At 47.3% G+C, this 22225-nt stretch overlaps 1 long non-coding RNA gene across 1 annotated transcript in view; it reads left to right on the top strand.

Moving 5' to 3' along the window:
• LOC120386066 overlaps positions 1-22225 on the top strand; it is a 107878-nt gene that overhangs the window by 29308 nt on the left and 56345 nt on the right. The window contains exons 2-3 of the long non-coding RNA XR_005589508.1: positions 13954-14887; positions 15259-15497. This is a non-coding gene — a long non-coding RNA (uncharacterized LOC120386066). The remainder of the gene's footprint in view (positions 1-13953; positions 14888-15258; positions 15498-22225) is intronic.

Raw genomic sequence — 22225 nt, 5'->3', positions numbered from 1 at the left:
CACATACAAAATGGGAAATGACTGCCTAGGAAGGAGTAATGCAGAAAGGGATATGGGGGTCATAGTGGATCACAAGCTAAATATGAGTCATCAGTGTAATGCTGGTGCAAAAAAAGCAAACATCATTCTGGGATGTATTAGCAGGAGTGTTGTAAGCAAGACACGAGAAGTAATTCTTCTGCTCTACTCCGTGCTGATTAGGCCTCAACTGGAGTATTGTATCCAGTTCTGGGTGCCACATTTCAGGAAAGATGTGAGCAAATTGGAGAAAGTCCAGAAAAGAGCAACAAAAATTATGAAAGGTCTGGAAAACATAAGCTGTGAGGGAAGATTGGAAAAATTGGATTTGTTTAGTCCGGAGAAGAGAAGACTGAGAGGGGACATAACAGTTTTCAAGTATGTAAAAGGTTGTTACAAGGAGGAGGAAGAAAAATTGTTCTTCTTAATCTCTGAGGATAGGACAAGAAGCAATGGGCTTAAATTGCAGCAAGGGCGGTTTAGGTTGGACATTAGGAAAAACTTCCTAACTGTCAGGGTGGTGAAGCACTGGAATAAATTGCCTAGGGAGGTTGTGGAATCTCCGTCATTGGGGAATTTTAAGAGCAGGTTGGACAAACACCTGTCAGGGATGGTCTAGATAATACTTAGTCCTGCCTTGAGTGCAGGGGACTGGACAATATGACCTCTCAAGGTCCCTTCCAGTCCTATGATCTTTCCGCTCTTTCTCTCTCTCGTATTTGTTATAAATCCCTTCTGCTGGATCAATCCTTCACTTCCAGCCTCTGATGCTGCTTCCATTCTTCGTTGGGATTTTGGGGGGCGGGGGTGGGAGAGGGAGGGTTGTGAGGAAGGATGTTCTTGTGGTTGAAGCACTGGATTATGATTCAGGTTCTGCTCCCAATTCTGTGTCAGACTTCCAGTGTGACCTTGGGCAAGTTGCTTAACTTTTATGCTTGGCTTCCTCATTGTTAACAAAGAGTCTCTAAGGTGCCACAAGTACTCCTGTTCTTTTTAAAGAGACGATAACAACACCTCAGGCAGATATTGTAAGACTAAAATAATGTTTGACAAGCATGCTGAGATCTTCAGTGGGAAGGTGCTACTGAGGCACAAAGTGGTGGTGGTGTTGTATTGTATTTTATTTCCCATCTATTGAGTCTTGTACTCTAATCTGGATTTTACACTCTGTTGTCCTGTGGTTATTTCTTGTGTTGACTAGCTGGAGTCATTGGCAGTACTAGTTTATAAGATGACATGTTAGTGAAAATGGAAGACGTTATTCGTATTTTTTACCTGTTTTATCCCTTGGTCTAGTCATGAGCAAAAATTCATCCACCCTCTTTGTCCTTCCATCCCAGCCATAAGTGAATGATCAGCCTCTTAACCCCTTTTTTTCTCGGCAGTTTTGGTGAAAACGCTCTCTTTGGTGCTACTGAACCTGATTCCTCCAGATCAGTGGTTCCCAAACTTTAACAACCTGTGAACCCCTTTCACTAAAATGTCGTCTCGCGAACCCCCTCCTTTGTAATGGCCTCAACAGGACATGACTCTGTGGAGTGTCTGGCAGAGCTCCTTTGCTCTTGCCCAGAGAAGTCACTGTTGGGTAACCATCAGGCGTTCTCCTGCATGTCAGCACAGAGTATTTTATCTAACGTGCTCCATAGGGAGGGTCTTACATTTTCCCATACGGATAACTTTTTCTCTTCCCTTAAGTTTGAAATAATGCAGAGAAAGTTTCAGTTTGTATAATCCCATGGATGTTACAGACTTGTCCTTTGCCACCTCGATGTTGCATGTTCTGGTGCCTCTCAACCTGAACTTCATCTCCCCCAAAAATGTTGGCACAGGACGAAAAATGATTAAACATCAGGGATAAATTAGTTCTGTTTTGAAAGACTCCATTCCCTTTCCCTTTCCCAGCAAGCGTTACCATATCTGCTGTTTGCCGAGCAGGAAATGCATTATTAAAGCAGTTTCTTCTCCATCAACTGCTTTGCATCTGACTTTTTTTCCACTGTAATCCATAGTCACAAAGTCAGGCCACCTTGGGATAACCCAGTGTGAAATCTGACCTGATGAAAATGGTTCATGCCTCCCAGCCTGTGAGAAGGGCTTTTATTATTTATTCAAAACCTGTTTAAATCCCCCTTTTTCTGAAACAACCATTTTAAAAATATTAAAACGCCACAGCTAAGCTAGGAGATTAAACAAGGTTAAACCTTATCATCTCAGGTGGGAGATTAGTTCCAATAAACCGCGAAGGGATGGCAGGCTGCATGGTAACAAGAGCCCCTTCTACTCAGTAACTAATCACTGAGAAAGCATTTGGGGGCGTGGGGGGGGTGCGGATGAGGGGATGAGGCAAACAATGCAGCCAAGCTCCTGGCAACCCATACTGTTTACCATGGTGATGCATGAAAGAAAAACACCATGCAGAGAAGCAGACCTGGATCCATCCCCAAACCGTTTGTCCTAGACTCAGGGGCTCCTGGAGGCTGAGGAGGCAACCTTCAGTGGGACACCTCTCAGTTGTGACTTTCAAAGCCCTGCGGTGTTGTTTAATGACACCTCTTCCATTAAAATTAACAGAAGGTGTCTAGCTAAATCACCTCCCCCCAGCTAAATACAGCCCCCACCCCATCCCACTTTGAAAATTGTAACCCTGGTATTTCCACTTTAAAGGAAACCAATTTTCCTTTGGGTCCCAATTATTCTGAAATTATTAATTGATCAAGACGCAGTGGGAGCCAAAAGGCCGTTACTAAACCCTGTGCTTGTATGATTCTTTGCCCCTAGAAGTCAGGGACTTTTCACATGCTGCATGCAGGCTAACAGGAGAAACCCACAACCTGCTGGCACTAGGGGCAATAATTCAGATGCTGTTGACAGTACAAGTACTTCATCGTTTAATTGGACAGAAGGTAGCTTGCTTCTGCAAGAGATGGGCATTGGTTGCTTCTAGGGTGACCAGACAGCAAATGTGAAAAATCGGGACAGGGAGTGGGGGGTAATAGGAGCTTATATAAGAAAAAGACCCAAAAAATCGGGACTGTCTCTATAAAATCAGAACATCTGGTCACCCTAGTTGCTTCACTGCTGACCTTCCTACTTCACTGTAGACATTGAAAGAGGTCTCAGTCCTCCAGAATGGGCCCACAGTGCTCACCAAAAGAAGTTGGGCCAGGAGAGGAATTACTCTGTTAGCCTGGAGATGGGTCATCTACAACTCCATTTTGAAAAGGTTGTGCAGCGATTTAACCACACAACTTCTCTTGGCATTAGTGAGAGCTGTGAGTTTCAGTGGGAATTCAAGGGTAAGAACACCAGGCAGTGACAGAGGCTTGAGCTGGAGCATCACGTGAAGAGAGACAGGCTGTGTTCATGAAGTAACTCAGGGTGGAGCTCCCTGGGAATAAAAGAGAAGGCTCTTTTGGCAGGCTGTTTCATTCTAACTAGCCCAAACATGTTGACCTTCAGGACGCACTGGACAGCTTTCCTTTTCTCCCAGAGCTTGAGGAAGGGAAGGAATGCTTCGAGGGCTGGTAGTTTGGGGCTGGGTTGCTTTTGCTTTTGGTTTCTTTCTCATCTTTGGGACATTGTTAGGCATGCACTAGTATTTGCATTTGCTATGCTTGTATTAAAACTAAATCATAGAATAACACTAGCCACAGAATGAGGTGAAGTAAACACTCATCTCTCTTGACTAATCTACTTAACTTTACCCTCCCAGTCTGTGGGCTGCAGTTGTTAATAGAAATCTCAACTGAAGGGCTACATCTAAGCAGTCCCTCTTAAAAGGCAAGGAAATTGCTGAGAAGCTGCAGCAATATCATAATGTGGCAAGGTTAACGGAGCTGCTTGACCACAGCCAGCAGTTTCTGTTGCAGCAAGGCTGGTCTCGGGCCAGATATGGCAAGGGGTTTGACGGGGAAAAGATGGTAGTGGATTGGCATAGTCCCTGCCTTGCTCTAGAGCATGCTCTCCTGCCTCGGCTCAAGGGAGGCCCAGAACTGGACTAGCAAAGGGCTGCTGCAGGTCAGAATGGGGTGTGATGCAGTGGCAGAGATCTGTGTGGGAAGCCTGCGCAGCTCCTGCCCACCTTCTGCCAGGCTCAGTCCCTCCCTGCCATTGGTATACAGTTTTACAAGAAAACAAACAAAATGCAAGAGTCGATATGGAGAGGGAACCAGTTGAGGAGGGAGAGAAAGCTGATCTCTTCTGAAATCAGAGAATCCCACCTGATTCTAGTGGGCACCCTAGAGAAGAAGAGTGGACTCCACAGACTGGACATGTTCCCTGCTGGTTGGCATTCAGTGTCCTTACCTCTTCAGTGCTAGGAGGATGGATTTTCTACCCACTCAGTGGCTGTGGTGAAATCCCAGTTGACAGGTTGAGGAGAGGCTGGCCTGCTTGTGTCTATCTGTCCCTATAGGGTTGAAGAAGTTCTTCCTTGTCTATGTACAGTTGATAACTCCCTAGGTAAGGAATAATCACAGAGTTTCATATAATTAACTCTGTGTTTTGTCTTGGGTTCTGTGTACTGGCAGTTTGTATAATTAATGTGTTCAGAATATGGAACACGTTTAAATTTGTAGACGTTGAAACATCCACCCTCCATCTTGACTGCTCTAGCATCTGCATTAGGGGATTGTACAAAGTAACTCTGAATGGGATGAACATTGGGCATAGTTAGTTATACCAGGGAAAGAATGATTATTACTTATTTGTATTATGGTAACCCCCTAGAGACCAGTGGTAGGTGCTGTGCAAAGAAGGCTAATAAAACAGTCTAGAAGATTATGGAATCTACTGCAAATAAATAATGAAATGTAGTGCTTAAACGAAAAGCTAGTGATAACTGTGACTATGGTACGCAGCTAGGGATACTGAGGTTACAGGACTGCTTTCTCTACCAGACCCTGATATCATGGTCTCATGGCTCCAAGACTTCAGTAAAAAGACAGTGGTTCAGTTTTATGTCTGCTATTATGGACATAACAGAGAGGTCCCTGTCTGAGCTCTCTTCCCTGATCAGGCAGAATCTTGATCCTTTGAACGTGCATCAGGCTCCAGCACAAACCTTGCAGAACAGAGCACGTCCCTGTTGGCGTGTGTAGCCGTGGGCAGGCACAGAACCCCACATCCCAACCCTGGCTAATGTGCTTGTGGGTGCAAACCCTGCACTTGCCACCCACATGAGTGGTTGGGTAGCACTACCCACTTTGCGTGTGCCAATCCAGGATTTGCACCTGTAATTTTGAATCATACCACCTGCCAGGAGCATGAGGAGGTGATCCTGCTCTGAAGAGGGCCATGCCATGCAACAGTCTTGTTCTGGCGTTTGAAATTCCTGCTTGTTCCATAGCTTTCTCTTCAGCAGCTGATTTTTCACCAGGGTCCAAATGTGCGCATTAAAGTGTGTGGTGCAACAAATCTGGGGAGCTGTGCAGCAGGCTCCGTAGAGTTCTCCATTTGTACACACATGGTCAATCGTGTAGCACTGCTAATGTGCCTCCCTTTTTCTCCGGGCTTCTTCTCATCAGTACTGGTCTGTGGTGACACCTGCTGGACGGTGGGGGAAAGAACCCACCCCAGGCTCGCTCTCTGTCCTCGATCCAGGATGCCCAAGTTAGCTGCTGCCAAAGGAGATACTGTGTTAATGGATAGGAAACAACTCAGGTATCTCCACTGAAGTGCTTGGTATGACTGTCACACCCAGAGCCGCCACCTGGCTATTACCTAAAACCATGTTGGTGGTTTGGGGTGGGATTTCAGGAATTTTCTCCCTCCCTGCAATCATTTTACTCAGTTTCAGAGGACATAAGTAAATGGTCTGGCCATTCTTTTCTACCATGCGCCTCTACGGTACATAGAATCCAAGTACCACATTTATAGGAGGATTTATTCTAAGGCATTTCAACCCAGAAAACTTCCACTGACTGCCAGCAAATGGTGCACGTGCGGTGGTGCCAGTCTTAATGTAATGGCGAATTACGGCTCAGCTGGAAGCACAGAGGAAGCTCTGGGAGGCGTTGTACCTCTCTGGCAGCAGCACTACCAAGGGGAGCAGGGCTGTTCATGCACACGGAAGTGTGGAGTGGCAGCAGTATGGCAGAATGATTTAGGGGTATGGATTCAGTGGCTCTGACTGAAGGCTCTATGGGCTTCAGCTGTGGCATTTGGGGGAACTGGATCAGTAAAGCTCAGGTAGAAAGGACTAGAACGCAAATGCGAAATACCTGCTGGTGGAGACTGGAGTGGGTCCCAGGAGTGCTGGCAGTGATAACTTCCCACAGCAATTTCAAGCAGGGGCAGATTGTGGCCTATGGCAGGTTTGCTTGTCTGCAGTAGGAGTTTGCACTGGTGCAGCTGCACTCATGGCTAAAATCAGCAGTGTAAATAAGGGCTGGGATTTTGTGCAGCCTTTTGCCCTGGAGTAGTCAGGGTATGGGAATTAGGATACAGACATCAGGATGGGGAAAGAGCTGCAAACCTTGTACTCGTGCCAGCGTAGAGTGGGCAACACACCCTCCTATGCCTTGTCAGTACCACACTTCTGCAAGGTCATCTTCCATGCACTGTCCTTGCTGCTCCCACTTTAGCCATGTCCAGCATCCACCAATCTGCTTCATTATACAGAGAAGTACAAAATATAGCATTTAAATTTTTGTGGGGAAGGATAGCTCAGTGGTTTGAGCATTGGCCTGCTAAACCCAGGGTTGTGAGTTCAATCTTTGAGGGGGCGACTTAGGGATGTGGGGCAAAAATCTGTCTGGGGATTGGCCCTGCTTTGAGTAGGGGGTTGGACTAAATGATCTCCTGAGGTCCCTTCCAACCCTCATATTCTATGAAAGCAGGCTGAGTTGGGATTCGAAAGGTTACTTTGCAGGCTCAGCTTTATATGCCATGGGATTCTAGAGGGAGTGATGTACGAACACTGGTTACAGGGGAGTTCCAGATACTGATCCCACCTTCTCCCAGCAGGAGGTGCTGCAAGGCATTTCCCAGTTCCAGTCCTAGCCCTTCTCTTCAGAAGGCACTGTAGAAAATGGAGCATGTTTGGGGGCAGAAATCACAGCCATTCTACTCCCCACCAAGCCTCCTTTACAAACCCATGGCCTCTGCTAAATTCCCAAGCAGAATAAAGCCTCAGATAGTGAATGATTTAGAGAGAGAAATATCAGCCTGGCCGCTGGAGAGGTGGAGCAGGAGATGAATATAGAACTGGCTCGGGCCTTCTGGAACCTCTCCTCCTCCTCCCCTGGTTCTCATCGTCTCTGGAAAATAAACAGCTTCAATTGTTGTGCACTTGAGATTATGAAAACATCAAGTCCATTAGTGTTTGGCAAAGTGCTCTCTCATTTCCTTCTGATGTAATAATTGGGAGGGGGGAGTGGGGATTGCAAAGATAGCACGAGGCACTAGCTAATAACCTTCTTGCATGTATGTGTGGGCTCCTTTATACAAAGCCTTTCCTACTCCCCATCTCGCCTCCACCTGTATTGTTTCAGCTCAAACGCTCTTTCATTGTAGCTCTTATTATTGGCTCTGATGTCCCTTGGCTGGGCTTCAGAGACAGCTAAATGGCCGGCAGGTTTGGGGGTCTAAGAGACACAAAGCAGAGAGAACTAAAGAAGTGCTGTGGAGGCCCAGGCCTTCCACTTGCCCCCAAAGGTTCTACAGACATTTCAGAGCATCCGTCCCAGCGGGTGAGCACCAGGGTTAGAGAATTCCTGCCTGGTTTGGCTTGTGTTGCATGTGTAAGTTAAGGATATTATTTTCTCTCCCTGTCTTTGCTGGAGAACTTCTTGGAATACCGAAGACGTGATGGGATTGTGACATGACAACAGACTGAATCCTAAACAAGGCAGGAGGGGACTTCTAGTCAGGCTGCGTGGGGAAAATTCTGCTCTCATTCACATGGCTGGCAATTCCCCATTGAAATCAGTGGGTGCATCCAGGTGCTCAAGGCACTTGTTCGGATGCCTAATTATGGGTATGGGAACGTCACATTAGGAACCCCGTTTTGAAAATCTTGGTTGATATTTCTATTATTATTATTTCTAATAAAATTTCTAATTTGAAGAATGAAAAGAACCCCTTCCGTGTGTGTGTGTGTGTGTGAGAAAGAGAGAGAGAGAGAGAGAGAGATATGCACCCCCACCCCCTTTCTGGACTTCTTCATATACAGCAAAGAAGGGACAGAATACTTTGTTGTGTACCTATTACTCATTTGAATGACCTCTGGCTCCAGGTGGAGGAGGCCTGGTGGGTGCAAGGCTGTTTTTGCTTCTCTTTTGGTCCTTACTCTGGTTCCTCCTTTCCCACCCAGTGTCAGTCCTCATTCCCGTCCCTCCCCACGCACCGGTGTTTTCTGTCAGGAGTGGATTGGGTTACTAGAAGAGTTTTGTCCGCTGTGGCTGTGGTTCCGAAGTGACAGACTCAGGAGTTTAAGAGGGCTCCAAATGGCGCCAGGAGCACTGCTAGCTCTCCTCGGCCAGACAGTAGCAGCTTGGGCACCATTACAAAGTCTGCACGCTACAGCTGGTCCCACAAGGTGCTGAGCATCTTTGGCTGCCGCTGAAGTCAGTTGTAGCTGCGTGTAGTTGGCCCCTTGCAGGATCAGGCCTGTGGAGAGAAGGGAGAGCTCTGGTAAGGGCGGTGACAGAGCACAATGAGGTTTCGCTCTCCTACAACAGCAGCTCAGTTTCTTGGGTGGAGAGACTGAGCACAGTGCTAGGAATGCTGGCTGCTCAGCTCCACATCCTTCTGGGACAATAATCTGCCCTCCTCCCTCCCCTCCCCTCAATTAAAGGGCAGGAAGCAGGGTGCGCGTATGAGTCCTGTTAAAACTGCGTTTGCAGTTTCTTCTAGTAACAGGTTGGTGGCACAGCGCTCTGGTCCCACTCCCGCCTCTGAAGCGGCAAGGCAGAGTTACAGGAGTCTGTGACCACTCCCTCCTGCCCAGAGAGTCAGGCTTGTGCTATGAGCTTTTGGGGAAACACTCCCTCTCAGCAGCCTTCTGCCAGCAGCCTTATTAGAAGTAGCCCAGGCAATATCAGCTGCTTCCTTCCTCCCCATGGGTTCCAAGGTCACTGACGTTTGGGTGGTATGTGGAACGGAGCAGCCCCACAAGTGGCTTGGTTTTTTAGCGTCCTTTGGAGGAACCCTTGCTAGTTTCAGGGCCTTACAGGGGAAATCACAATTTACGTGCCAAGCTGATGTGCATTTCCATATATGAAGTTTTCATGGCCGTGGTGTAGTTAAATCCGTTCCAAAGAAAAACATTTATGTACAGTTCTTCCTGCCCCCCCGCCTGCCCCCCTCCTCACTACACACACTGTCTCTCCCCTCTCCCCATGCCTTATGTGGCTTCAGTTTTGATTTCATTGATTGCACACACCAGTGTTTGCAGAGCCGCCGCCGTAAGTAAGGTGGATCAGTTGGGAATTGGAGGCGATTACATTTTTCTCTTTCAGATACATTGTTTCAGTTAAAAGCCACTCTGGCTGCTCCATAACAAAACCAGACACACTGGGCCCCATTGTCCGACTCTTGGACAAGGCAGCGTGTATGGATTAAGTGATGAATTGCAAAAAGGGCCTAAAAGCCAAGCTGTAACTTCACAAAAAGGCCATTAAAGGTGAGCGGCTGTCGGTAAAGTGCCCATTTAGAATGGCTCTTATGACCCTGGGCCTTCCTGAGACATGCGCGAGCCACAAATCGCTCGGTCTTCCAGGTTCTCACTGCAACAGCAGTGCCGCCCGAGAGACAGGAGAGGCCTTCTGCACGGCGACACATCTACATCTTAATTCAACTGTGAGAACAGCTTGCTACTGGAAGGTGGTTTTTCTCACCCTTCCCCATCACGCCCCTCCCCCTGAATCTTTAGAATTATCAGCATCTAGGAATGAGTCTAATGGCCTTGAAATTTAAAGTCAAAAGCAGACAGTATTGTCATTTTTCTAAAGATGAGAGAGAGAGAGAGAGAGAGAATGAATATTGGAGAAGAATATACAGTACAGTGAGTATCTTATTTACTCCTTGTGTACTTAGTTACTCTGTGAGATCCTTTTGAATTATAGCCCCCCTCTCCAGTTCAACTGAAAGCTGTTCATATGTGTCCTCACTTCCCTTGGTTAGAGCATCTTTAGTGACGTCCTGGCAGCCTTTTATTCAGCTGTAAATGTCCTTTATGTCTGTAGAGGCCTAAATGTTCAGACGCGGTGGGTAATTTTTGAGTGTCTAACTGAAAAGTCTTTAAAGGCGTCGGACTGTAAGAAAGCAGATGGCACAGTGTGAGTGGGGAGGACTGGCTGTTGAGAGGGATGGATGACTATTGCAAGGGTAGGTTGTGAGCTTGTACCCAGAATGGTCTTTTCCTCCTGGACAGGGGCTGGGTAGCACAGTGAGCCAAAACACTTTTCCATCTTTGGAGGCCTCCTAAACTAGATTCTGACCTAGAATGAGTGCAGAAGGCTTCATGGGTCTCATTCTTCCTGTGTGCACTCTGTTGCTTGGCACAGGCATAGTTTGCTGAGATGGCCAAGCTCTGCTCAAGCAGAGGTCGAAGTGCATTGGCAGTACTACATGCGGGTAGATTTCCCAGCATCTTCCCCCACTGTGCCTAATCCGAGGTTGTGCTCTCGGTCCCACGCTCCCATAAACATTAACATTTAGCTGCAAGTGAGAGAGGTTTTTCAGAATTGTGCTGCCGACTGTGGGGGAGGCACTCAGGTACTGTTATGCTGAAGAAGGCTAAGTAAATACCTGAATAGATGCAATTGGATGGAGATTATAGGTCTTGATCCTGCTCGTCTTACTCTCATAAGTAGTTCTGGTCACTTCAATGTGACAACTCACACGAGTAAAATCTGTTCCTGTGAGCAAGGCACCATGAGATTGGGCCCTCTAAGCTGAACACTTTGGTCGTCTGTGCCAAAAGCAAAGGCTTGAGAGGAGAGAATAGAGGAACACGGAGCAGGCACAAAACAAAATAGGCCAGGTTCCTAGCTAGGAGACAGTAAACGATGAGCAACCTGAGACCTTTTACAATCCATGTACAACTCCCTGGAAGAGAGGAGGCTGCTGCATCCCTGCCTGGCACAAATCCCACTGAATAATTCAGCAGCCGGAGTAAAACCGTGAAAGAGAAATGCTGACATGCCCTCTAGTATGTAAAGAGCCTTCCAGTAGGGGAAAGTTCTCTGCATCTTACAGGCTCCGGGAGCTGGCAGCCCACCCTGGAAGCAGCTGGCAGCTTTGCAATAAGTGTTGTTTAATCAGAGAGCCAAAAGCAACTGAAGTGGGGCTTAGCACCATCCAGGCAGGGCTCTTCCCACACAGGGACCTTCTGCACGCTCTCGGCTGCACAGTATTTCGCAGGAGAGCGTGTTGCGAAGTGCACTTTGCTTTTGCTGCAATGAGCACGTTGTATGTTTCCAGAGGCCTTTGGGAGGAGGAAGAAAGATACTAAAATGTATACCAAATTAATTCAAATGTATGTTATGTCCACCTGCTGGCGCAGCCTGTTGCAAGGGTGAAGGCCCTCTCTACACCCATATATATAATGGTCAGTCAATGTTCTGGGCCGGGTTGTTTCCCTTTCATTTTTATGTATCAGTTCCATTTTGTAATTGCAGTAGGACAATGCAGGCTGCACACTGCAGAGGGATCATTGCGCTTGGGTGGTTAAAAATGTTCTGCCTTATATTTTATAACGGTGTTTCCCAAACTTGGGACACCGCTTATGTAGGGCAAGCCCCTGGCGGGCCAGGCCGGTTTGTTTACCTGCTGCGTCCGCAGGTCCAGCTGATCGCGGCTCCCACTGGCTGCGGTTTGCTGTTCCAGGCCAATGGGAGCTGCTGGAAGCGGCGGCCAGTATGTCCCTCGGCCCGCGCCGCTTCCAGCAGCCTCCATTGGCCTGGAGTGGTGAACCGCGGCCTGTGGGAGCCACGATCGGCCGAACCTGTGGACGCAGCAGGTAAACAAACCAGCCCGGCCTGCCAGGGGCTTTCCCTACACAAGCGGCATCCCAAGTTTGGGAAACACTGCTTTATAACAAGAGATGGTTGGAGAAATCTCAATGGAACCATGTCCATTAGGATTATGCACTTCTGTTGAATTAACATGGCTTTGTGAAATCAGGTTAATTTTGCCAGAATTTCAGAAGAAAAATGGGAAAAAAACTTCCAGCAGACTCTAAAACATTCACTTCTGACATTTTCAAAAAGAAAAGATTTGATTTTTCATTTTGAAGCAACTTTTTAGTTCAATTTTTAAAAAATGTCATGTTATAAAATATAATGGAAAACTTTTGAAAGTTGAAATTTAAACAAAGTCAGATTTTGAAATCTCAAAATCCTTCATGACCAGAGCTTCCATCCCCCACAGATCTCTGTAAGTAACCCGACCAAAGGCACATTTTAGTTGACCGAAAAGGTAGTGCCTGTGTTGTCAGATAACTTTGTAAAAGGTCAGAAAGTTTGTGAGCTTGCTGGAGAAAGAACTAAAGTGTTGTCAGGATATATCTCTCATCAGCTCTGTAAGCATCAAAATCATTTCACTTCCAAAATGGGTGGCTAACAATCGCTGACGAAGGTCGTCTGTCTAGGTCAATTGTACGTCACCTGGAATCCCATGAGAGAATTCATCAACTGATCAGTAGCAGCACATCACACCAGTGATAGACACCCTTCATTTGGGGACACTTCAAGATTCTGGTTCTGAAATGTAAAGCTCTGAATGGTCTTGGGCCAGCGTGTGTATCTTCATCTGCAACTATCCGACACCGCAGTGCTCATTAGGGCATGCAAATAAGGGTGTAGGGTGACCCTTTTGGGAGACGCTCAGTGTTGGGCCTTAGGCCATGGGATACCCTAGCCAAGGAGATGGGATTGAGCCAAGGCTGACTGCTTCAGCTGCCTTGTGGACATGAGCTTCTGCAGCAATAACAGGGATGGGAAAGTCAAGTTTAAGCAGTTGACTCACATAAGAGCAGAGTATTTTGATTGGTGCCCGATACTTAAACACCTGCTTCTCTCCTTCCTGGGGGATTGATGGGGGCTAATTAGTGTTTGGAAACTGCTTTGAAATCCTAACAGGTACAACTCCGTAGACTTGCAAAATGTTATAATGTGCAAGTGCAAAATGCTGGAATTCACAACAAACAGGTGGAGCCACCTAAAGTGCAACAGGAGCCTGGCTCCATTAGGCACCCTTTATATTCTGAAGAGCCAGACACAATCACTTTTCACCGGGGAATATGGTCTGAAAAGTCTCCCAGGACAAGGAGATTCAGATAATTTTAAACAGAGTTTTTTGCTTCCTCCAAGTACTGGATGAACGTGGTGCTTCAGAAACTAAGGGCTGGATGGCTCTAGCTGGAGCCAAGCATTGTGCAAGCTTCCCCTTCTTCAGCTGTGCCTTGATCCAGACTCGGTGCTATTCCAGCCTCGGACCCCTATGCAGCTCTGCCAATGCACCTCACCCCTGCACCGCCGCCTGCCGTTTGAGTCCAATACTTTGCTAGTGCACAGTCTGCCAGCTGGGTCTCTGTGCCAAGAACAAACATCCACTAACCAGAAACAAGCCCCTCTCATTTCTCTTGCGGCTGGCAAAGAACTGGAGGAAGGAAAGGGCTATGTGCACTAACGCACACTCAGGGACCGGGGGGCTATACCCTAGTTGCCTTTCCTCACTCTGTTACAGTTGTCTCCACGGAAGCCACCCAGCTCCTCTGCCCTGGCCAGACCAGTTCTGGCACGGTGCCATGTGCAGGGCTCAGCTTTGACATGTCATAGCCTCACACTTTGCAGAGAAGGTGTTGGAAAGGCACAGCAGCCTCTCTCAGAGCTGCACTCTTTAAACTTTCCGCTGATTAGGGGCCTTTTAGCACTCAGCCGGCTCTTCCTAATGGATTTTTCCTTTTCATTGAGACTCCTTTTTTTGCAGGTGCTGCCAGAGTAAACAATCCTGGATGTTTTGAGGGGGGCAGAGAGTCAGAGCGGGTCCAAATGCGTCCAGACAAGCACCATGTACAAATCAATACGCGTCAAGGGCAGAGTGCTGCTGGCGAGGAAGATCCCAGAGCAACAGAGGCTGTTGGCTGGGAGCCGACCCCCATTGCGAGCATGAAAGAGACAATTGTGAGTTGAGCTGCTGGACCAAGAAGGCCACACCTGCAGCCCAGGGCCTTTGGGGAGTCTCGGATGGCTCAGGGGCGTCTAAGGGAGCATCAGGACATTCAGTTTAATGACAGAATCTTACATCAGAGCTTGGCGTTAGTCACTGTCCCTGCTGACTCATTTCCAGTAGTTGAGGCCAGGGGAGGTGGCTTAGCAAGCTAAGTGACAGAGATTTCAGACTCTTCAGCATATCTGCAGGATGGGCTCAGTTCAGCCATTTGTTGCTCTGAGCATTTACCGACCTCCATGCAGCTTACTTGTGTGGTGCTCTTTCAGGCATGACCCTCAAAATTCAGCTCTGCATTTGATCCCCGCCCCCTCCCTCACCCGCAGCACCCTTGTAATAGTTAGGGTTTGCCCCATGCCTTATCACTATCCTGCCTTCCATAGCCTGCCAAGCCAAAGGGCTAAGCCAGACAACATTGTAATAGAAACGAGGGAGGTCACATTATGAACATTTCCCCCTTCTTGCCAAGAGGCTGCCATGGAAACACGACTTGCAGGCAAATGGCTAATGCTGCAGTGTGGATGAGCTTTTGGACTAGAACATGAAAGGTGATATCAAGTGGGACTTCCTGGGCTGTGGTGGAGTAATAAAAGGCATCAATCCAGAGCTGATGAAGGATTCCATCACCAAGGAACCAACCTCTTCACATTCCTGGGATAGGATGTGACAGCCTCATAATGAAGAGCATTACAGGGTAGGGAACAATCCCCAGTGTTGTCAACTCGAGCATTCAGAAATCATGATATTTTTAAAAAAATTGAGGTGGTTCTTATTTTTTTTCTGGTTTGAGCCTTTAGAATTCATATTTTCATGGTTTTTCCCCTACAACCTTGAGAGTTACAGACTTACCTTTTTGTCCCCCATTCAATGAAAACTGGACTTCTTAGGTAATCACAACTCCAAGAGGTGGAGCTTTAAGGAAAACACCAAATATCACAGGGCTGACCCAACCCATCACAGGCTCACAATAAAAACATGAGTTGGCAACACTGCAGTTTTTTGGGATACCCAGTGGAGGCTCAGTGTGCCGTAACTGTACAATAATAATGCTTTTCATCTTCACAGCTCTTACAGTTCCGGGCAGGCAATGGATTCCTATTGGCAGGGGCAGCATGCATCCGACCTGGTTATAATAGAACAGGAAGAAGGAGAGGTGGATTTATTGACAGCTCACGTGTCTCAGCCTGGTGTGAAGGAGGATGAACAGCTGCCAGGCTCCAGGATCAGTGTATTTCACTATCATTTCCCCATACCGTGTAGCACACAATCCAAGTAGGAAGAAGCAGCTGCCATTTTGATGTCTGGTAAGGTCATCCTGGGGGTGGGGGTGGGGGGGGGAAGTATCCAAATGAACAAACAAGCAAGCAGCCTAGAACTCTCAAATGCCTGACACTAACCCAGCCACTTCCTCTCCCAAAGAAAAACCTGCTATGTCCCACAGAACTGGCTCCCATCTGACTTTGATCCATGCCAGGGATGGATTCCAGATGGACACTTCCCCAGCATTAGCCTATGGCCCTGTTTCACACGCAATTGATGGGGTGTTAATGATGTCGAAATTTCAGGCCAACTCCTCCGAGGTACTGGGTTGTGGGGGTGGGGGGGCCTAGTGTTAATTAAATGCTGATGTAAACCAGATACCTCTGTAGGTTATGTTTACGTGCAGCATGCCTGGGGAACTATCTGTACACCTGAGAGAGGAAAGGAAAAGCAGGAGCACCAGGCTAATAACCAGGAAGTATCTACGTGAGCATGGATGAAACACCGATTGGCCTCAAGATTTCATCAGTCCTTGAGATGATTCTGCCCCAAGGTGATCCTAGGCCTGTTCCGACGTTGCAGCACCTTTTTGGGAACCCAGATTTTTCATGAAGTCAACTTGCCTTCTCCAGTGCTTAATAGGAATGAGTCCAGTAGGTCCATGGCCAGGATACAGATACAGACTTCACCTTCAGCTTGTGGACATCATGGTATCTTTGCCCCTTGTTCCTTTAAAGGAAATAAGGTGAAAAACTTGTGATTTTGAGCTCTGACTAGGATTTTGCCCTGATATCCTCCTGCTTTCATTTGTCCCCTATGGTTGTCATCGTGTGCCCTAGAGTGCCAGACTCAGGTTTTCTTCTGACCTCTACCCTATGTCCCATGCCGTCAGAAATTCCAGATCCAAGCTTACTTATGCTTTTAGCTGCTTTTGACAAGAATTGTTGCAGGATTTCTTGTCCCACTCTCCTACAGCTTTCACTTATCTTTAAGTGAATCTCCCTTACTGTCGTGGGTGAACTGGCCCGCAGTGAATACAGATGTCAGGTGGGTGAAAGGTACTGTGGGTACAGGTGAAGGCATGCAGGAAAACCCTGCCTTTTCAAGAGTGACATAGGTTACGTCCAGCTTCAGGGCATCTAAACAGTCCTGGTGCCTTATAAGCAGTACAGAGCAAATGAGAATTCTCCCCATAATCATAATACATTGCACTTCTCTATCACCTTCTGTCTGATGATCTCAAAGCTTTCATGATTTTATAGTCAGGGAGGCAGGTTAGTAGCATTATGGCAGGTGGGGGAAGCGAAACCCAGAGCTGAAATAGCTTGCCCACAGTATCACACACTGATTCTGGCAGAGCTAGGAACGTAACCCATATTGTCTGCCTGTCATGCTTGTTAAAGCTGGGACTATGCTCATACACGAGAGCGTAGGCAGGCATGGGCTTAATACCCGAAAATGTGTGGATTGGGAGGGTTAATCACTGGATAGTGATTGCACCAGAGCCTGTAACAGCAGTTCCATTCCGTAAATGCCTAGCCCCAGGCATATTGGGATTATGCATTAATACTCAGCACCACAGCATGGATACTGTAGGGCCGCCTTCTGCCTGCCCTGTTAGCTGACACAGAGGTAATGTCCATGGAGCTGAGACAGGACAGTGCTTTCCTGCTGCTGGTTAACTGTCAAAGTGAAAGATGGAGGGAGGGGGCCAGGCAGGGGAAGAGGGTAAACTGGGGGTGGATGGGAGCAATAAAGGAGGCAGGGTGTCAGTAAAGGAGCAGAGAACGGTAAACCCAGACAGCATGTGTACAGATGGGGTGGCCTTTGCTGACAGTAGCTGGGAATCAGGGGCCTGCCAGGGGATATCTGTGTGTGCCTGTGTTCTGCTGACACCTAGAGTGAGAGCTTCCATCCTGCACACCGGTGAGGGGAGTGTTTGTGCACGTGCAATCAAACAAGCACTTGTGGCACCGACCCGTGTCATATTACCTGAACCGAACCGCTTTGCTTTTAAGCCACGTCAAAACCGTCCCATCCCCACCCTTCCTCCTTGCGACCCTGCTTCAGGCTCCCTGCTTCCCAACCTGGTGACAGCCTCTCGTCCCACCACTGCCTTTCTGTCTGGCTCTCCTCTTTCACAGGCACGTCTTGCAGTGGTACCGGAGCGTTTGTAGGGACCCTTTCCCTCTCAGCCTATGCCTAACTTGGCTGCAGTGGGCAATGGAGAGAATTTGCTGCAATGCACGGGGCTGCAAACATTTATTGCCGTGCGTGAGGGTTTACGCCCATCGTTGCAGGGCAGCACGGCCTAGTGGCCAGAGTCCATAGCATAAGCCCTCGTTGCAGGGCAGTAGGACCTTACTACTGGCTCTGCGGGGGGGGGGGGTCCTACCGAAACACGCTGAGGCTCACTGGGGGGGTGGGGGGGACGGTACCAGTCCATCACATCTCCCCGCCCCCCCCTCCCCCCGGATTGCTTCCTACCGGCCTGGAATTTGGGAGCCTCCCACGAATCCCAAGGTTCTCCGTGGGTCTCCGGGTCCGTCGCGTCCCCTGGTTCCTCCTGCAGTGAGGGTTCGTGCCAGCCTCTAGAAGCCTCCATTCCCAGCAGAGTCAAGAGCGTCGGCTGGTCCTCCGCAGGAGCTTCCCGGCTGTATCCTTCCCCTGCGGTCGCCAGCCCAGACTGAGCTGAGTTCCCTCCTTTTATGCTCCTAGAGCATTTGGAGCATGCCCAGTACAAACGGGGCGGGACTTCCTCCGTCAGAGCTACTGGTCTGATGCCGCTGGCGCTAGTATGGGGCGGGATTACCCCGTCACACCGTGCATGGTGGAATTTGATTACTTGAGTCCAGTGTGCCGGCCTATAGCCTGGCGGTCCTGCTGGGGAGAGGAAGATCACATTTGATTGACATGGCCAAGCTTGAGGCAGGAGCTGAATGGAGTCCTTGGGGAAGACCCACATTTTCAGAACACAGTCCCCTTCTTTCTCCCCGCATCTTCTGGGGGAGTCTGTGGCAGTCATAGCTACACGCTGTCACCCCTTGATGTTCATAAGCACCGCCCCACCCCTGATGACAGCAGGATGGCCAACTCCAAGCAGTCAAAAATCATGAGTCAGGCCCCAGAAAATCATGAGATTGGTTTTAAAAACCATACGATGTGAGGAAAAAATACAAGCTGGGCTCTTTTTATTTGCCTTCTTGTTTGTGAACCGTTAGGGTCAGTCTGGGGTCACATCATCATGTTTTTCTCTATAACCCAGAGGGCTAGAAACTTACTGAAAACAAAACAAAGAAACAAGCAAACAAAAGCTGAGATTCTCAGATAATCCCATGCCGGGGGGAGCTGGAGCTCTTAAAAAATCCACCAAATAATGGAAGAGGTGGGATTTGATGACGCTGTGAGTGCCTTCTCCTTGCTCTGGTTATACAAGTGGGAGACAGCAATATTCAAAGGCATGGGTGCCTTGTGGAGTTCTCTGATCTGTTCTGAGTGAGTAAAAGAATCAAAGCTGTAATTAGGGAGAGGGGGAGAATGCAGCTGTAAGAGTCTCCCCACGCAAGCACTGTGCACAAGGCATCAGGGGTCACCTTAGAATCCTGTTCCCTCTATTAGTGATCTCTAAACTGTGGGTTTGATGGGGGCAATGGCTAGTGTTTCCCTTTGGATAGCTGTTTTATCCATCCAGGTTGCTTTCGTAATTTTTTTTTTTAAAGTGGAGACATGAAATTCGCCCAGGGAAGGATGAAATCTAGGTCCTGTATTTGTTGGGAGACCAAGAGTGTTGTGGGAAAGAGCCCTTCCTCCAAGAGAGATGCTTTCAGGCTTCCAGAGCAGCATTTATAGTCCTGTCTTTCAATCTATTTCCCTCTGTGTGAATTCCCTCCCCCGCTCCCCTTCCCCAATATGCCTGTTGATTAGGGCAGGAAGGTTTTGCCATCTGAATCCAGAAATGAGTGAATCTCTGGTCCCTCTGCCGGAAATCAAGAGAGGGAGGTGACCTATCTCCCTCTTCAATCCCAAGGCCGTAGGGGAAGATTTGGTTGGCCCATGACATGCCAGTGCAGCTCAGAACTATGACTTGTGCTCTATGGGGTCACCTGCATTGTTTATGCTATAGGTTGCCTCCAGTCCAAGCTGGGACCATACCTGCTCAGTGCGCACCCAGTTCAGATTCCATTGGTCCAGGTCTAACGTTGACTGGTGAAGAAGCCCATCAAGCCTGCAATAGGAAACATAAAATTAAGCACTAAAACGTTTGCTTCTATGGCTGCAACACCTTCCCCAGCCTCTGCACACGCATGCCGCATGCTCCCAATTTCTAGAGGGGGAAAGAAACAGAAAAGCAATTATACTTTAATTCCTAAACTATTGCTTAACCCAGCAACCATGCGAGTCCCTCCACCGCACCTTTCTGTTAGCACTTCCATGGATCATTACCCTTCTGGGATTAAATGCCCCTCCCCTCCCCTCCTCTCACGCACACCTTTTCCCCCCCATCACCCACTACTCCCCTGCTTGCTTTTCCCCAGGCACTAATGAGATTACGGCTGAAACTAATCACATGCTGGGGTGGAGCACTTTGACCAGTGAACCTGCACCTGTTCGCGTGGTTGACCTTTAATGATCAAACTGTGTACGTGTGCAGTTAAAAAAAAGGAAAGTGCCCAATCTAGGAGGAATATGTAGTTTTATTTGCCATCAACGCCTGACCCCTAGTGGACAAACAGGTACATTAATTCAGTTTCTCAACAAGTCGCTAGTCTGATAATGCAAGGATCTATAGGGCATATATTTGATTAATGTTACAGTTTAGAACAGGGGTCGGCAACCTTTCGGAAGTGATGTGCCGAGTCTTCATTTATTCACACTAATTTAAGGTTTCGTGTGCCAGTCATACATTTTAACATTTTTAGAAGGTCTCTTTCTATAAGTCTATAATATATAACTAAACTATTGTTGTATGTAAAGTAAATAAGGTTTTTAAAATGTTTAAGAAGTTTCATTTAAAATTAAATTAAAATGCAGAGCCCCCCCCCCCCCCCAGGCCAGCGGCCCGGACCCGTGAGTGCCACTGAAAATCAGCTCATGTGCCGCCTTCGGCACACGTGCCATAGGTTGCCTACCCCTGGTATAGAATTATCACCAATTGTTGGAAATTATAGATATGTATTTTTTTTAAAAATAGCAATAATCTAGCCTGGTAAATTTTTTATTGGAAATATATCAGGCTGGGCACAAACTCTACTAATCTCCAATGTGTGTGTGTCTGAGAGAAAGATTCTGGATATAGGAATGGGTCGGTAGTAAACTTCTCTCAAAGGTGGCAGTGTGTCATTGGCAAAATGATTATTTCTAGCTTTGCAACAAGCTGTGATCTATGTTCTCAATGGCATAATTCTCTGTTTTTAAAATAATTTAATAGCTAGAACACAGGATTGTTTGCTCTTTTATGTGCTTCTAATAACATCTCACCAAGGAGGGCCCAAACGAGGACAAAAAAAATTTCTCATTTTGAAAGGGCAGTGTGGTGAAGGGTTGTCACTCTTGTGTATGAATTGTAACATGTTCCGTAAATGTCTGTACGCATGAATGCATGTGTCTCCTGCATGGAAGGGTTGTGATGGGTCTTGCTGTATACAATTTTATATATGACGTAGTTTTCCAATATCTTGCTGAACAGGTGATATAGAACCAGGCACATCTAAAATAAAATACCTCTTAAACAGAGGAAGGCTAGTCTTGAGTTTCAGGCACGGGACTGGCACTTAGGAGATCTGGAATTAATTCTTGTCTTTGCCGTAGACTCTGTATGATGTTGGACAAGTCACTTTTTCTCTGCTTCAGCTCCCTGTCTGTAAAATGGGAATATTTTCCCACCGAATGTACCCCATAGGAATGTTGTGAGAATACATATTTGGGAGGTACTATGAGGATGAGATGCCACATAGGTAGCCAATAGAAGGGGGACACTTTCATATTCATAGATGAAGCAGGCTATGCTATTTCTTAGGTTTCGTCTATAAAACCTCTGCTATTTAAATAGTATTTGCATGTAAGACTATGTACTTCTGTTGAAATATCACCTTGAATGCTTTCCTGACACCATCTGAGAGGAGCCCAGTAATGGGAAAATTCCCACTTCCTTGTCAGTACAGTTTATTTTTATTCTGTCATTGATATGTCACTGTTGCACTGTACGGTAGGTGAAAAGCACCATTCACAGGACTCTGGCACTGAAAGGTTTACATTATAAAGAGTGTGTGACTGAGTACTATAGAAGCACACAGTGGGGTGTGTGTGTGACCTTCCTTAATGACAATCACTTTACAGTATGCCAGCAGCAGTGCTTACTAGGTGTAGTACCTCTTGTACGTGGACATAGGAAAATTGTGGTAGATGCTTTACTTCTGCTGATTGATTTCAGTGTGTGTGGCCTTATGTGAATTGCAGTAAAATGTAAGATTCTTTTTTTTAAGTGCCTCCTGCTGTTAATGTTTTGACTTAAGCTCCCCACAAAAAAACTTTGCTGGGAGCCTTGTGTGTGACTCCAAGGGCAAAAATCAATCCGTACAGCTAAGTAAGGTCATATCCCTTGGCTAGTGTAGTTTGAAGAGGCTGTAACCCTGTGTATCCAAGTCTGTCTTTCCACTGACTTCTCTGCTGCAGTTTCATTTGCCTAATTTACCCAGAATGTAAATCAAATTTTGACTGGAGTGAAGGTTTGTAAGTGGAGAAAGGACAGATGGGCCTCAGCTCACACCCTGGA

Source organism: Mauremys reevesii, linkage group 18, assembly GCF_016161935.1.
Source record: "Mauremys reevesii isolate NIE-2019 linkage group 18, ASM1616193v1, whole genome shotgun sequence".
Classification (NCBI taxonomy): Eukaryota; Metazoa; Chordata; order Testudines; family Geoemydidae; genus Mauremys; species Mauremys reevesii.
The sequence above is the reverse complement of the archived record's forward strand: the minus strand, read 5'-3'. Positions and strand labels throughout refer to the sequence as shown.